Raw genomic sequence first — 14,246 nt, forward strand, 5'->3', positions numbered from 1 at the left:
ACCCACACACACACACACACACACACACCCACCCACACATACACACACACACACACACCCACCCACACACACACACACACACCCACCCACACACACATCCACACACACACACACACACCCACACACACACACACATTGTGCTCTCTGCAGAAGACACACTTCTGAAGCACAGACAAAGGTAATGCTTTTTCTTTCTGATTTTAGTTGCTCAATGTTTTATTTGACAGAAAATGTTTTGAAAAGTAACAAATATCATATTTTCTGACTAGTAAAAGAAAAAGTTAATGGACCATTTGACTTCTGTCAGATTTTGTGACATTAACCTTTGAACGATTAAGAGATTGTTCAAGGGTTAATGTCCAAAATTTGAAATTAATGTCTGGGTTCAGCTGGGTTCTATTGCATGAAGAAATCAAAGCCTACCTTTAGGACCTGTAAAATATTTACTACTTCTCAGTCTCATTCTCGTAGCTGTTACATGGGAAAGGTTATATACAATGCAAAGTACATATGTGCTAAATTTAATTTACACTGTCTTCCAAATGACGTCACAATTAAAAAATAATCTATGCTTTGCGAATTAGTTTCATTTTTACTTAGATTTTGGGGTGAAATATGACATCATCTGTGAAACTTGTGATTACTTTCATTTGGTTAATAACTGAGAGTGTGTTTTAATAAGTAAAGAGAGGAGAGTGGGGCAACTTGTTTATGCGTTGAATGCAAACCTCATGAGTCGACAGAAATAGATAAAAGATAAAAGCATTTTGAGAATAGCGTCTAAATTTCTAAACTCATTGTTATATAACTGGATATGTGTTGGGTCAACAAGTGAAAATGATAAACTCTGATATGTTCAGCTGCATGATGTATGGCAGCAGTAGTGAACTGATCCAAGGAGTATTTGGCTTTGGTTGAGTTATAATTTTTTCATATATTTTTACCAGTGCAATGTGTAACGTGACCTAACAACATGCAATACTTGTAGAGAGCATTTATATATGTAAAATTGCTACATTTAGTTTTTACTTTTTATAACGTAAGAATTTTTGTTTTATCATTTTACAAAGCTGAACATTTCAAAAAACATTACCATTAACCAAAATGAATATGTAGTTTTTTAATCATCAGTTAATGTTTTAATTTGATCTAAAAGTTTTTACAAAAGGGTGAGCCATTAATATTTTTCTTGGGCACTAACAGGACATTTCCAGTGGATTTTTTGAAGCCTATAACAAATGTATATAAAAATTGATGTTCAAAAATGTGACAACTTGCCCCACCCTGCCCTACATTGACGCCTAAGGAAGCATGCTCTATAAGAGATTAAAGGGTGCCCTCAAGTGGTGCTGATTGACTATTACAGCTCTCATTTTCACAGCAATGTGGAGGTTACTTCAGGTTTAGAATATATTGCCAGTTAATTTATGAGAAAGAGATTCTTCTGAAATGACATTACTAACCTAAACTGTAAATGCTTAGTTTATATTGGCTATTTCAAATTCAGAATAATAATTCATATTCGCTGTATGCAAAATAAGTCTGTAAGAATGTATTTAGTTTATGTGGTACTCTTTAATTTTCTCAGAATTTCACTGAATATTCTAAGTTGATCGTATTGATGAAGGTATTATAATAGACCCATGTGCATGTTAAATGGTAAAGCATTAATATCCTTTAGTTTTCTGAGGCTGAGCTGTGTCTGAATATACACAGTGCAATTTGTTAATGTTGAGTGGTTTATAACTTATTCTGGATTATGTGGCTTGTAGTAGTTTGGTAAAACTGGGGTAAAAGGACAATTAAACGCACTGGCAAATAAAAATGTTCCTGATTGTTTCAATTTGATTTGAAAGCAATCTATCCTAATCTGTGGCTCATACATTAGGTACATGATTTTACTGTTGTGTAAAAAGGAACATGATTGGATATTGCAGTGTCTGTGTTAGGAAAAAGAAAAAGAGGATGAAGTATTCATATGCTTGTCTGGTTTATTCTACTGAACTACAGAGGAGATCATCACAGCAAGCCATGTTTACAGTGATCCAGATAATATATTCACTCTCATCAGCCCCCTTCTGTTGGGAACAAAAAGACAAAAAGTCCATAGTTAATGTACATAGCCAAATGAATTTCATCAAGTTCAGTTGTTGAGTTTTATATGCTGAAATCAGTAAAGTCATCAGATTTAGAGTAGATCAATCACATTTTTACTTATTCTTACTTTGGATCCTGAATCACGGCTCTTGGCTCGCATCTTGTTGACCTGAGATTCAGCAATATCAGCCTCTCCTCTGCCTCATCCAGCTCATGCTGAAGCTACGGAACTTGGTCAGATTAGGAATTGGCTTGTTCTTCCTACAGAATACACACAAGAGTGTTTGGGAAAATCAAATTAGTCATATACATTAATTGCATACGATCGTATCCTATGATAGCACCAGTGGGAAGAAAGTACTCACAGCCTCCTCAGCAGCTCTCTTATAGGACTTGACCTTCAGTTGGAGTTTGTCTACCAGGTCCTGCAAGCGAGCCAGATTCTTTCGGTCTTCCTCAGTCTAAGTAAAGCAGAAATGTATACAGATGTGCATTATATATTTAAATACTTTAAGCCTGCATTTTATGCATTTAATATGTTAAATACATTTATGTATTAAAAAATAAAAGCAAAAATTTTTCTACCTGATAGGTGAGTTCTTTGATGCGTCTCTCATATTTACGAATCCCCTTGACTGAGTCACTGGCCTTTCTCTGTTCAATCTCCACCTCATTTTCCAGATCTCTTACCTAACAGATGTGTGGAATGTTTTTTTAATCAAACAGAATGACCATTTTACAGAAAATACAATAGGCTTGTTTCTAAAAACATCAGCAGCTTACCCTTGCTTCCAGTTTCTGGACCTGCTTCTTGCCTCCCTTCATGGCGATCTGCTCAGCTTCATCCAAACGGTGCTGCAGGTCTTTGATGGTCTGCTCCATGTTCTTCTTCATGCGCTCCAGATGAGCACTGGTGTCCTGCTCCTTCTTCAGCTCCTCTGCCATCATGGCAGCATCAGTGATGGCCTTCTTGGCTTTTTCCTCAGCATTCCTGCACTCCTGCACTGCCTCCTCAACCTCAGTCTGAAGCTGAGTATTATCTCCTTCCAGCTTCTTCTTCTGATTCAGCAGACTGGTGTTCTAAACATAGACAGTATTGACATTAATATAGTCTCCTAGATGATATTGTGTACTAAGAGAGCGTTTAAAGGTTTGGTTAGCGTGGATATGTACATAGATGTCCATACCTGAGAATGTAGGAGCTGAACTCTCTCGCTGACGTCCAGCAGTTCCTGCTCAGCCAGCTTCCTTCCTCTCTCAGTCTGTTCCACCAGGGATCTCAGCTCATCCAGTTCAGCTTGCAGAAGATTGTTGCGTCTATCCACAATCGCTATGTTCTCTTTGAGATCCTCATTACCACGCAGAGCGTCATCTAACTGCATTTGGGCATCCTACAAAGTACAAATTTTACATATGTTTAGATTGCAGAACTTTGTAAGATTTCCTTTTGCTTTACAAATTGTCAGTAAAGCATACTTTGAGATGTCCATGAAGACCCTTGAGCTGCTTCTGGGCTTCTGATGCCTGTCTGTTTGCCTGGCTGAGCTGAATCTCCATCTCATTGAGATCTCCCTCCATCTTCTTCTTCAGTCTGAGAGCTTCATTCCTGCTGCGAGTCTCTGATTCCAATGAGCTCTGAAGAGTATCAACCACTCTCTGCTGATTCCTCTTGGCTTGCTCCATCTCTTCATCTTTCTCAGCCAGCTTACGTTCAATATCAGCTTTGATCTGATTGAACTCCAGCTGAGCTCTAAGTATCTTTCCTTCTTCATGCTCAAGGGAACCCTATGAAGACGAAAGACAATTTTAAAATATGCCAGATTAGTATGAATGTTTGGGAAATTGTTTTTTTTTTTTTTTTTTTTTTTTTTTACCTCAGCCTCCTCCAGAGCAGTTTGAATCTCTTGTTTCTCCTGCTCCAGTTGTTTCCGAATTTTCTCCAGTTCATGAATATTCTTCCCACTCTCACCAAGTTGCTCAGTGAGGTCAGAGATTTCCTCTGTGCATTAGAAGAAGTCCATGACTTTACAAATACAAGGGATTAAAATAATGGTTTGGAGCTGTAAAACTGTCCTTACCTTGGAGATTCTTGTTCTCCCTCTTCATGCTCTCCAGGTGGTCCAATGACTCCTCATATGAGTTTTTCAATTTAAAGAGTTCAGTGCTCAGTGATCTAGCTTCTTTTGGGCACTTTCCAGTTCGGTTTGAGATTCTTCATACTTCTGCTTCCACTCAGCAAGAACCTGAATAAAAGTTAACAGTTGTTAGATATGAGCAGAGCATAGTTAATTTAAGAGTTAAACTTAAATTACTATCAATTTAATTTTTAAAATTAAATTTTACTTTATCAAAGTTTCTTTGCTTCTTGTCCAGAGCAGCAGCAGCAGCATTGGATCTTTCCACATCCACCATAAGATCTTCAATCTCGTTCTGCAGCCTGTGTTTAGTCTTCTCTAGTGAGGAGCATTTAGCATTGACAGCTTCCACAGCTTCCTCTGCATCTTGCAGACGCTGAGCCAGCTTCTTCCTAAAATTTTTACATAAAATCATTATTTACTGGTGCATTTTTATGTTTACATTGTCTGGGTTGTAAGTGTTTTCTGTTTCATACTTAGCATCCTCCAGTTCCTCTGTCCTCTGGATGGCATCAGTTTCATATTTTGTTCTCCACTGGGCCACCTCAGAGTTCGCCTTGGACAGACTCCTCTGCAGCTCAGCTTTGGCTTCTTGCTCTTCTTCATACTGTTCTCTCAGCAGATCAGCATCATGACGAGCAGATTGAACTGCATGGGCCAGAGCATTCTTAGCCTAAAGACAAACAAATATTTTATTTCAGTTCACGTTTGTGCTTAAATATTGAAAACATTTAGCAGAGAGAGAGATTTCGAAAACCTTGACTTCCTCTTCTAGTTGTCTCTTAAGGTCCTCAATCTGCTGGGTGTAAGACTGCTTGCCTCTTGTCAGCTGAGAGACCAGAGAGTCTTTCTCCTCTAGCTGTCTAGACAGTTCACCTGAAATTAATTTTCCAAAAAAATGTTAGTTTTTTTTAGGATTGTTATGGTATAGTGGAAAAACATAGCACTGTTTTGTGCTTTTACCATTCTCAGTTTGCAGCTTGGCTTTCTGCATTGTGAAATCATTGATGGTGCGCTGGCCTTCCTCAGACTTAGTTCTGTACTCACTCATCTGGTCTTCCAAAGTTCTGCACATTTTCTCTAGGTTTGCCTAGGGAATAAAATATATGATACTTGATTTATTTAATTGATTGACAACACAAAATATATGGATTGTTAGCATCCTCTTTCTTACTGACCTTTGCCTTTACAAGCTGCTCCATGTTGGAGACTACATCGTCCAGCTCCAGTCTGAGTTCACTCTTCTCCTTCTCCAGCTTCTGCTTGACTCTCTGAAGGTTGTCAATCTGCTCTCCCAGATCAGATACACTGTCGGCGTGTTTCTTTCTCAGTGTAGCAGCGGTAGCTTCATGTTGCAAAGTGGACTCTTCAAGGTCTCTGCGCAGCTTCTGGAACTCAGCTTCACGTTTCTTGTTCATCTCAATCTGGGCAGCAGTGGCTCCACCAGCCTCCTCCAATCTCTCACTGATCTCCTCAAGTTCTCTGGACAGATCAGCCCTCTGTTTCTCAACTTTGGCTGAGCGGCTCTCTCAGCCTCCAGCTCTTCCTCAAGCTCTTCAATACGAGCCTGGAAATGTGAGCAAAACCAAAGTTACAGTATTTCTTAGTCCAACTGTTCAACTTTTTAAGAATCATCAAGTTTACCTGCAACTCCTTCAGTTTCTTTTGGAGTTGGGCTGCCATTGCCTGCTCATCTTCAATCTTGCTATTAAGCTGGCTGACCTCAAAGTCTTTTCTGCCAGGTAAACAGAATGACACAAAATGGATTAATACATAATTTAATATTAAAATTTTATATTAAAGGTTTTATAATGTAATATATTTTACTTCTTTATACGCTCCTCCATCTGCTGCTTATCATTCTCCAAATCCATCACATTCTCTTGAGTCAACTTCAAGTCACCCTCAAGCTTTCTTTTAGCTCTCTCAAGATCCATGCGGATTTTCTTTTCTTGTTCCAGAGAACCTTCAAGCTAAATTTCACCCAAAATTGTCAATTATATCTAAAATAAATATACAATTGCTCACAAAACCGCACATTTTAATTGTTTTCTTGCTCTTACATCATCCACTTGTTGCTCCAGCTTGGCTTTGGCTTTAGTGAGTGTGTTGACTTTGTCTTCCTCACTCTGGAGATCATCCAGTGTTTGCTGATGGGCCTCCTGCAGAGCTTTCTTCTCCTTGGTCAGCTTAGCAATGATCTCATCCAAAGCTGCCATCTCTTCTGTCAGGTTTTTAACCTGTAGAAGTGTATAAATATATCAAGGCACTCTTAATGCACCACTCATATATCTCTAACATGTTCAAAGTTGAAAACTGACCTTGTTCTCAGTGGCATGTTTCTCTTTCTCTACTTTGGCCAGAGTGAGTTCAAGATCATCAATGTCCTTCTTGAGCTCAGAGCATTCATCTTCAAGCTTCCTTTTCTTTGCAACCAACTCTGCATTCATTTCCTCTTCATCTTCCACCCTCTCAGTCAGCTCTTTGACTTTGGCTTCAAGTTGGATCTTACTCTTTATCAGACCCTCACATCTTTCCTCAGCATCTGCAAGATTATCTTGCTCCTATCAAAGTGAAAAAAAAAGTTCTTGGTTTGTGAAAAGAATTTAATAAAATGGCAGAATATTAGCCCCACGTGAACTTACAGACTGCATTGCGAGTTGAAGGTCATTCTTCTCTTGGAGAAGAGAAACCATTTTTTCCTCAAGTTCCTTTTTGCGGGCTTCAGATTTTGCATAAGCCTCCTTCAACTTGGTGAATTCTTCCTTCATGTTGGCCATTTCTTTTTCAGTCTCAGCTGATTTCAGCAAAGGCTTGATCTTAAAGTAGAGCTTCATCCAGGGCCAGTTCTTGACACCCATGAAGGCACGTACGTTCCACTGGATCACCAACAATGAATCTCTGTAAAAAGAATATTCCGTTTTGCAATATATCTTGTAAGTTGGTGAAAACATTTAAGCCTGAAGAACGAAAAACTAACCTTCTTTCCACAATTTTCTGGAATTCAATTCTTGATAGAAAACCACGAGACCTTGACTGAATTCCAGTAATTATAAGTGCAAGACGGTCATCTCGCATCTCCTCAAGTGTTCCCAGAAGACCAGCTTTAAAAAACACCTGAAGAGCAAAGAGTTTTGCATCAAAAAGGATGAAACGAAACAGTGGATTTGTAAAATGTTACTATAAATACAGTAAAATACCTTAGTGTGTCCTAATTTGTACTGGTTGTGGTCAATGTCCAGTGAACCCAAAAGTTTTTCTGCACCCTTCTTGTTATCTATGAATTGTCCTTCGGGTATAGCAGCAGGATTTAGGATGCGGTACCTTCAAAAAGACAATAAACAAGACGATTAACAATTATTGTATGCTATTTGTGCATTATTCACTTTCTTTTTTTATATGCGTGCATTTATATTTATTTCTACCAGATACAAAAAAAATTTATTGTTGCAATTTGCAATAACTTGTAGTCACATATAAAATTATTTTGCAATATGCATTTTAGTTTCATAGTTACCGTTGTTTAAAATCTCCATACAGGATCCTGTTGGGGAAGCCCTTTCTGCAGATTCTGATGCCCTCCAGCACACCATTACAGCGCAGCTGGTGCATGACCAGAGGATTCTCCATCGCCCCTGGAGTCTTAGTCTCATTGGGGATGATGCAGCGCACAAAAGTGAGGGTGAGTTGACCGCAAGTTGGTCATCAGCTTGTTCAGGTTCTCCTATTGGTAGACCATAGAGGATTTAAATTTACATGCAATAAAACCATGTGAGACAAAGCAGTGTTAAATAACCTTACATACCCTATGGAGGGCTGACACTGTCTGGAACGAAAGAGCCCTTCTTTTGCCTCCTTTGCCACTCCTTACCCCAGAGTCTGCAGCTGTGAAATACATGATATTTGTTGCTGATATTATTATACAATAAAATGAGTGCTTATTATATTTTAATATTTCACATCAGTGTTTACTTGCCTGAGTCAGCACCAGCATAATTAGCAAATAGAATACCCAACAGCTTAAGAGTTGACTTCTGGAACAACCCTACAACCGTCTCATTGAGAGGGTCCTTGTTCTTCACCAGCCAGTTTGAAATGTTGTAGTCCACAGTACCAGCATAGTGAACCAGGGCAAAATGGGCTTCTGGTTTACCGCCAGACAATCCTGGGCTTTTGGAAATTAGGATTTTTGCCCAGGTGGTTGTCATAAAGCTTAGCTTTGAATGTTGAATCACTGGCTTTGGGGAACATGCACTCCTCTTCAAGGATGGACATGATACCCATGGGCTAAAATGAGTAGTAGATTATGACAGTCAATAGGCCAGTTTTCTACAACAGTTTGACTAAATGTAAAAACAAATTTCCCATATTCATTAATATTTACCCACCTTTTCAATTAGTTCAATACAAGCCTGCAAGTCCATGCCAAAGTCAATGAACTCCCACTCAATACCCTCCTTCTTGTATTCCTCTTGCTCCAGCACAAACATGTGATGGTTGAAGAACTGCTGCAACTTCTCATTAGTGAAGTTGATGCACAGCTGCTCGAAGGTGTTGAACTGCAGGTGGAATATGTTAATATTCAAATATAATCATACTGACAAAGTAACAAAGAATAGAAGTTTTTGAAAAACAGTAATCAACAGATGTAATCTTACATCAAAGATCTCAAACCCAGCAATGTCCAGCACACCAATGAAGTACTGACCAGAGGCTGTTTGGTGTCCAGGGATTGGTTGATTCTCACAACCATCCACAAGAACATCTTCTCGTACACTGACTTTGCAAAGCACCAATAGAGTAGTACACCTGACAAGGAAATATTACATTTGTTGAATTTGACACACTGAAACCTCTACAGATTGGATTTACAGTGATGTGAAAGATGTGGTTTTGTTTGTATGTTGGAAAGCCTGTAATGCTATTTGAAAATGTTGTTATTCATTTGGTACCTGCTGGACATTCTGTCCCTTGGTGACCCATTCATTTCCTACTTTGACCCTCGGGTGGCACAAACCCTTAATCAAGTCAGCTGAGTTTAGACCCATCAGATATGCGACTTTGTCAGCATCTACATGTAAAAAAATACAGATCTGTAAGTCCATACAACCTCTGTTTATGAAGTTGAGATTGTAAATTATTCTGACCCTCAGTCCCATCAGCCTCTGCCTGTTCCTCTCGTTGCTTCTGCTTGAACTTCATGTTGCCGTAGTGCATGATGGCCCCGGTCAGCTTGTAGATGCTATTCTTCTCCTCTTGGGTGAAGCCCAGAACATCAAATGCTTCCTAGAGAAAATATACAGTGCTTTTTTGAATACATGCCCAATGCCTAATATTCTTCTTTTTGCAAGTACATTAAAAATCTTTAAGGAAATAGATTGACCAAAATGAAGACTCATTTATGCATGTTCAAGCTTGTATATCTGACTTCTGTGGACCCCAGAAAGGAGATGATTTTTCAACATGTTCACGTTACTCTTTTCCTTACACAATACTATCATTATATGCTTTTTCTGTATGGAAATCAAGGACATGTTTAAAAAGTGCTGATTAGGACAGAATTTTAGGGTTTTGGGTGGACTACTTCTTTTAAATATGCATCATATCTATAATTTATGAAACACTCACATCAGTGGCCATCAACTCGTCCCCATCATTAATAGAAGCCACTTGTGTCTCTCCTTGTGAGATGTAGGCATAGTCATAGGGGTTGTTTGTGATGAGTAGCATTTCTAAGAAGAAAGTGAAACATAGATGAAAAAAAACTCTAGAAACAGTAATGCTAATAGATATCAAGGCTGGGATGATATATTGATTCATCGGATCAGTTGCAACAAGCTATTCATAATGTATTGTGATACTCACTGAAAATCAAGCTTGAGATTAGCAGCAGATGGCACTCTAGGTTAGTTTTTGATTGCACACTTCTCACTAAGAAGTTCACTTGTGCATTAGGTTGAGCCATGAAAGTGGTAAAATGTACTTGCACTTCAGATTTATGATGCGAAATTAATGTAATCAGCCTTTTTGAACTTTGTGAATGATTATTTGGGCTTCAAGTGGTGTCAGGAATTAGAAAGATGCAGAGTATGGCTGTTTCTAAAGCATGCAGTGCCATCTGCTGTTAAATACTAAGCTCAGAATCGATTCAAGAGAGAATCACAATGCATTGGGGAAATCTTAGAATCAGTGAGGAATTATTTCTCGCTTCGCAAAGAATTGATTTATTGTTGCAGCCCAAATAGATGTGACGGGTAACTTTACCCAGCAGTTCTGGTTTTTTCTGGGAGAGGATCTGGTAGAAGATGTGGTAGTCTCTCTCAGCCTTGAGCTGATAAGTGACACGAGACTTCTCCAGAAGATCTAAATAAGTTGAAAATAGACAAATATCAGAACAGTTACACATTTCATCATTGTGAGCTTGATGGAATGATAAAAAAAAGTAAAGTACTTACAAGTCTCAATGTCAGCAGAAGATAACTTTCCACTGACGCCAAAATGGATTCGGATAAATTTACTCCTGTAAATATTTCAAGACTACAATACATATAACATGCTCATATGGGATATTATGAAACTCGTATAAAATAACAAAACTTACAAATCTAGAGGAGTTATCATTTCTGATGGTCTTGGCATTACCAAAAGCCTCCAGAGCAGGATTACACTGGATGATTTGATCCTCCAGAGTACCCTGAGAGTCAAATTTCAATATTAATGGTTTGAAACATTTGGTATGCCAACCTTTTTAGTGCATGGCAGTAAATAATTTGACATCAATTTGTAACTCCAATATTTAGCTTATGCCAACATCAATATTAGTAATTTTTCTATATATGCTTTTTCTGTATATATGCTATGCTGATATATGAGAATATAGCAAAGCATAGCATATCTCATCCTTTGAGAATTATTTCACCTTTTTCTCCATTGATGGATCTTTCTTGCCGGTTGTCGCTGCTGCAATGCTGGCAAAGTACTGATGACTCTTTTAGTGTTAACAGTCTTTCCAGCACCGGATTCTCCACTGATAATAAAACAGCTCATTAAAATTCACATAAAAGTTAGTAAATATCGTGAACGGAGGAATATAATACTATATCATTTTATGCATTACGACGTGATCAGGACAGACTGGTTTTTCTGTCTGTCAAACAAAACAAAACAAAAGTCAACAATTAAAATATATGTAGACATTACATACATATACTGTATATAAAAGTATAAGTCAGATTATCACCTGACAGCATGTACTGGTAGGCGTTGTCAGAGATGGAGAAGATGTGAGGAGGAGCTTCAGTCTGTTTCTTTCCTCTGTAAGCAATGACGACCTCCTGGTTGTACACTGGCAGCCACTTGTAGGGGTTCACAGTAACACAGAAGAGCCCAGAGTAGGTCTGTAAGAGATGGACAGCAGGTTTAGATCTGCTCATATGTGATAAAGTCAACGTGTGAGTGTTTTAAGACTCACGTAGATCATCCAGGCTGCGTAACGCTCTTTGAGGTTAAACAGCACAGCTGGCTCGTGCAGGAAGGTGAACATCGCCATGTCCTCAATTTTATCGAACTTTGGCGGGTTCTGAGGATGAACATCGACCTCCTTCACAGTCACTGTCTGTGGATAACATACAAAAGATGTCTCACACGACAAATCTAAAGAACTTCTGCAGATACTCTACATTGAGACCATTACTGTTACCTTTACCTTACCTTTCCAAATTCAGTGTCGACAGTGACCTTGTCACCATCTCTACTGGTGATGGAGGCTTTGACGTACTCAACCTCTGGATCAGGCACAAAGCATTCCTTCTTCATGTCGAAGGGCCGAGTCTGGGCCTCCAGACGCTCCTTGTCTGACTTCCGTAAGAACGCCAAGCAGCAGCTCGAACTCCTCCATCAGAGCATCCCCATCTTTTAATCGGACTGGTGCAAAGATGCCAACTTCTCTAAACTTGCTTGCGATTAAAAACAAGAAATAAAACATATCTAATAATGTAATTTTATAAATATGTAACAAATATAATTGTCATGAGTATGTCCACAATATATACCCATTTTTATTTTAGCTATTGCTTTATCAGTAAATACGATTCAAAATGAAAATGCTGCATAAAAAATGTGATCATAAAAGCCTTCCTTACCAGACAAAATCCAATCAAGTCCAAGTCCTTGCAATGAAAAATAAAGATCATTAATGAAAACTCATCCTATTCTGTTATTCAGTCCTCATGAACAACTTACACTCAATTATCTGTGCTGCTGTAAAGCAATCAATACTTTAATAATACAAACCATCTTACCGTTAGGTGGTACAATGATGTGAGCTTGCAACATTGTGCTGTAAAGTATCTCTTTATATAGAGGCACAATGACTGTGACGTTTACTCTCTGTATTTGGTCCCAGTCACTTGTGTGTGTGGCTGTTTTTGGGAGCCTGAAAAAAATCTTTGTGTCAATCAGAGTAGTTTAGCATGCGGTGCATGGTGGGAGCATGAAAGATCAGAAAGGATCCAAATCACAATGGTGCTATTTCTGTCCCATACATGTTATTTTATTTTGTGTTATCTCGTACTTATTTTTTGTTAGATATCACATATTCTGATTAAATGTGCACTCAAGTTTTTTGTTTTTGTTTTTTTGGGGTGGACAGGACATTGCAGGTGTTTAACACATTTGTGTAATGCAACACAGATACACCTTTTTCTCAGAATCTATATTAAATCAAATCACAGTCATGCAAAGCTTAATTAACAGATTCCACCAACAATCGTCTGCTTTGCTGACAGTGTTTTGTCTCACATTAGGGATAGTGCAAATATTTCTTGTCACGTATACATGATATGCTTCAGCTGCGCTAGGATGCTTTTCTAGAACTGTGTATCACTTTCTGTCCTCAAAGAGAGAGAGGCACGCACTAGGAATTTCACAGGTTTATCTTTGTGCTCAAGGATAAAGACAAGGTAACAATGCCTCACGAGCAAGATGGCCGTCACGGAACAGTAAAATTGTCAGTAGACAGCTGTAATGGCAACAATGGATATTTGCGACCTTTTTGTTCTCGCCTAATGCAGAGACAGCTGCAACTCCCTTGCTTGTTCTTGTTTGTAGCTATGACCTTTCTTGACTACCCAATGATAAATCCATCACTTGTGTTTAACAGGTTGTAACAAGTTCATGTGCAGTCCTTCAAATGAACCACTGATTGATTCGTGTTCATTCATTTGTCATTCATCAATCTTCTAACTTTTAGTAAGATTGCTAAAACAAATGCACAAATACTTTATAAATTCTGTGAGATGCAAAATGAAATTTGTGTGTTTAGAGATTATGTTCTGAAAACATTATAGCAGTTGTGCAGGTACTGTCATATGATGGTGCTATCACTTGTTTGTTACAATTATTATTCCATCTTATTCCAGAAAATAAACCTGATGAACAGGTCAAATCCATTTCTAAACGGTCTGCGTGTACAGCACTGATTTGTAGGGGAGCCGCGTGAGCCATCACTCAACCTTTTGTGAGGTTTCGGGCCTGCCTTGACCTCTCGTCTCTCAGTTATTCTGCACCCTCTCAACAAGCACCTTACTTAGTCTTAACACTTGGGCAATCTATTCTAGGCCCCTCATCCTCTACAGTGCCTCATTCTCAGCTGTCTGCTCACCCTGGTTTATCGGTACTCAGGAGTAAGAATGGAAGAAACGGTGGCACCTTATGGCTGAGTTCTGTAATCTGAGCTTCCTTTTGTCTGTGGTATAGAATGGTCTTGCATCTGTTGGGTAACAAAGGAATCTTTTGTGTCTCGGCTTTATATCATGCATCTAGTTTTGCTGCTGATATTTTTAACTTTTAATGCAGTAGTGTAATTCTTAAACTGTAAATTAAATGCAACAGTGGCAAGAAAAGACATTTTCTTGTCTGAATAAGTTAAGTGATATTCTTATTATAGTTTCAGTGAGATATAGAGTGGGGTTCAAAACAAGGTTATTGCGAACTAAAAAAATAAATAAATAAACT

General features: G+C 38.5%; 1 long non-coding RNA gene and 1 pseudogene across 1 annotated transcript; both read right to left on the minus strand.

The window, feature by feature from the left end:
* Positions 1–1,991: 1,991 nt before the first annotated feature.
* LOC122330192 lies at positions 1,992–12,135 on the minus strand (annotated as a pseudogene).
* A 2-nt stretch (positions 12,136–12,137) lies between these two features.
* LOC122329978 lies at positions 12,138–12,661 on the minus strand. The gene is made up of 3 exons (XR_006247959.1): positions 12,533–12,661; positions 12,374–12,400; positions 12,138–12,187 (listed from the first exon to the last, which is right to left on the minus strand). It is a non-coding gene; the product is annotated as an uncharacterized LOC122329978 (long non-coding RNA).
* Between the last annotated feature and the right edge of the window lie 1,585 nt (positions 12,662–14,246).

This window comes from Puntigrus tetrazona, chromosome 24, assembly GCF_018831695.1.
Source record: "Puntigrus tetrazona isolate hp1 chromosome 24, ASM1883169v1, whole genome shotgun sequence".
NCBI classification, from domain to species: Eukaryota; Metazoa; Chordata; class Actinopteri; order Cypriniformes; family Cyprinidae; genus Puntigrus; species Puntigrus tetrazona.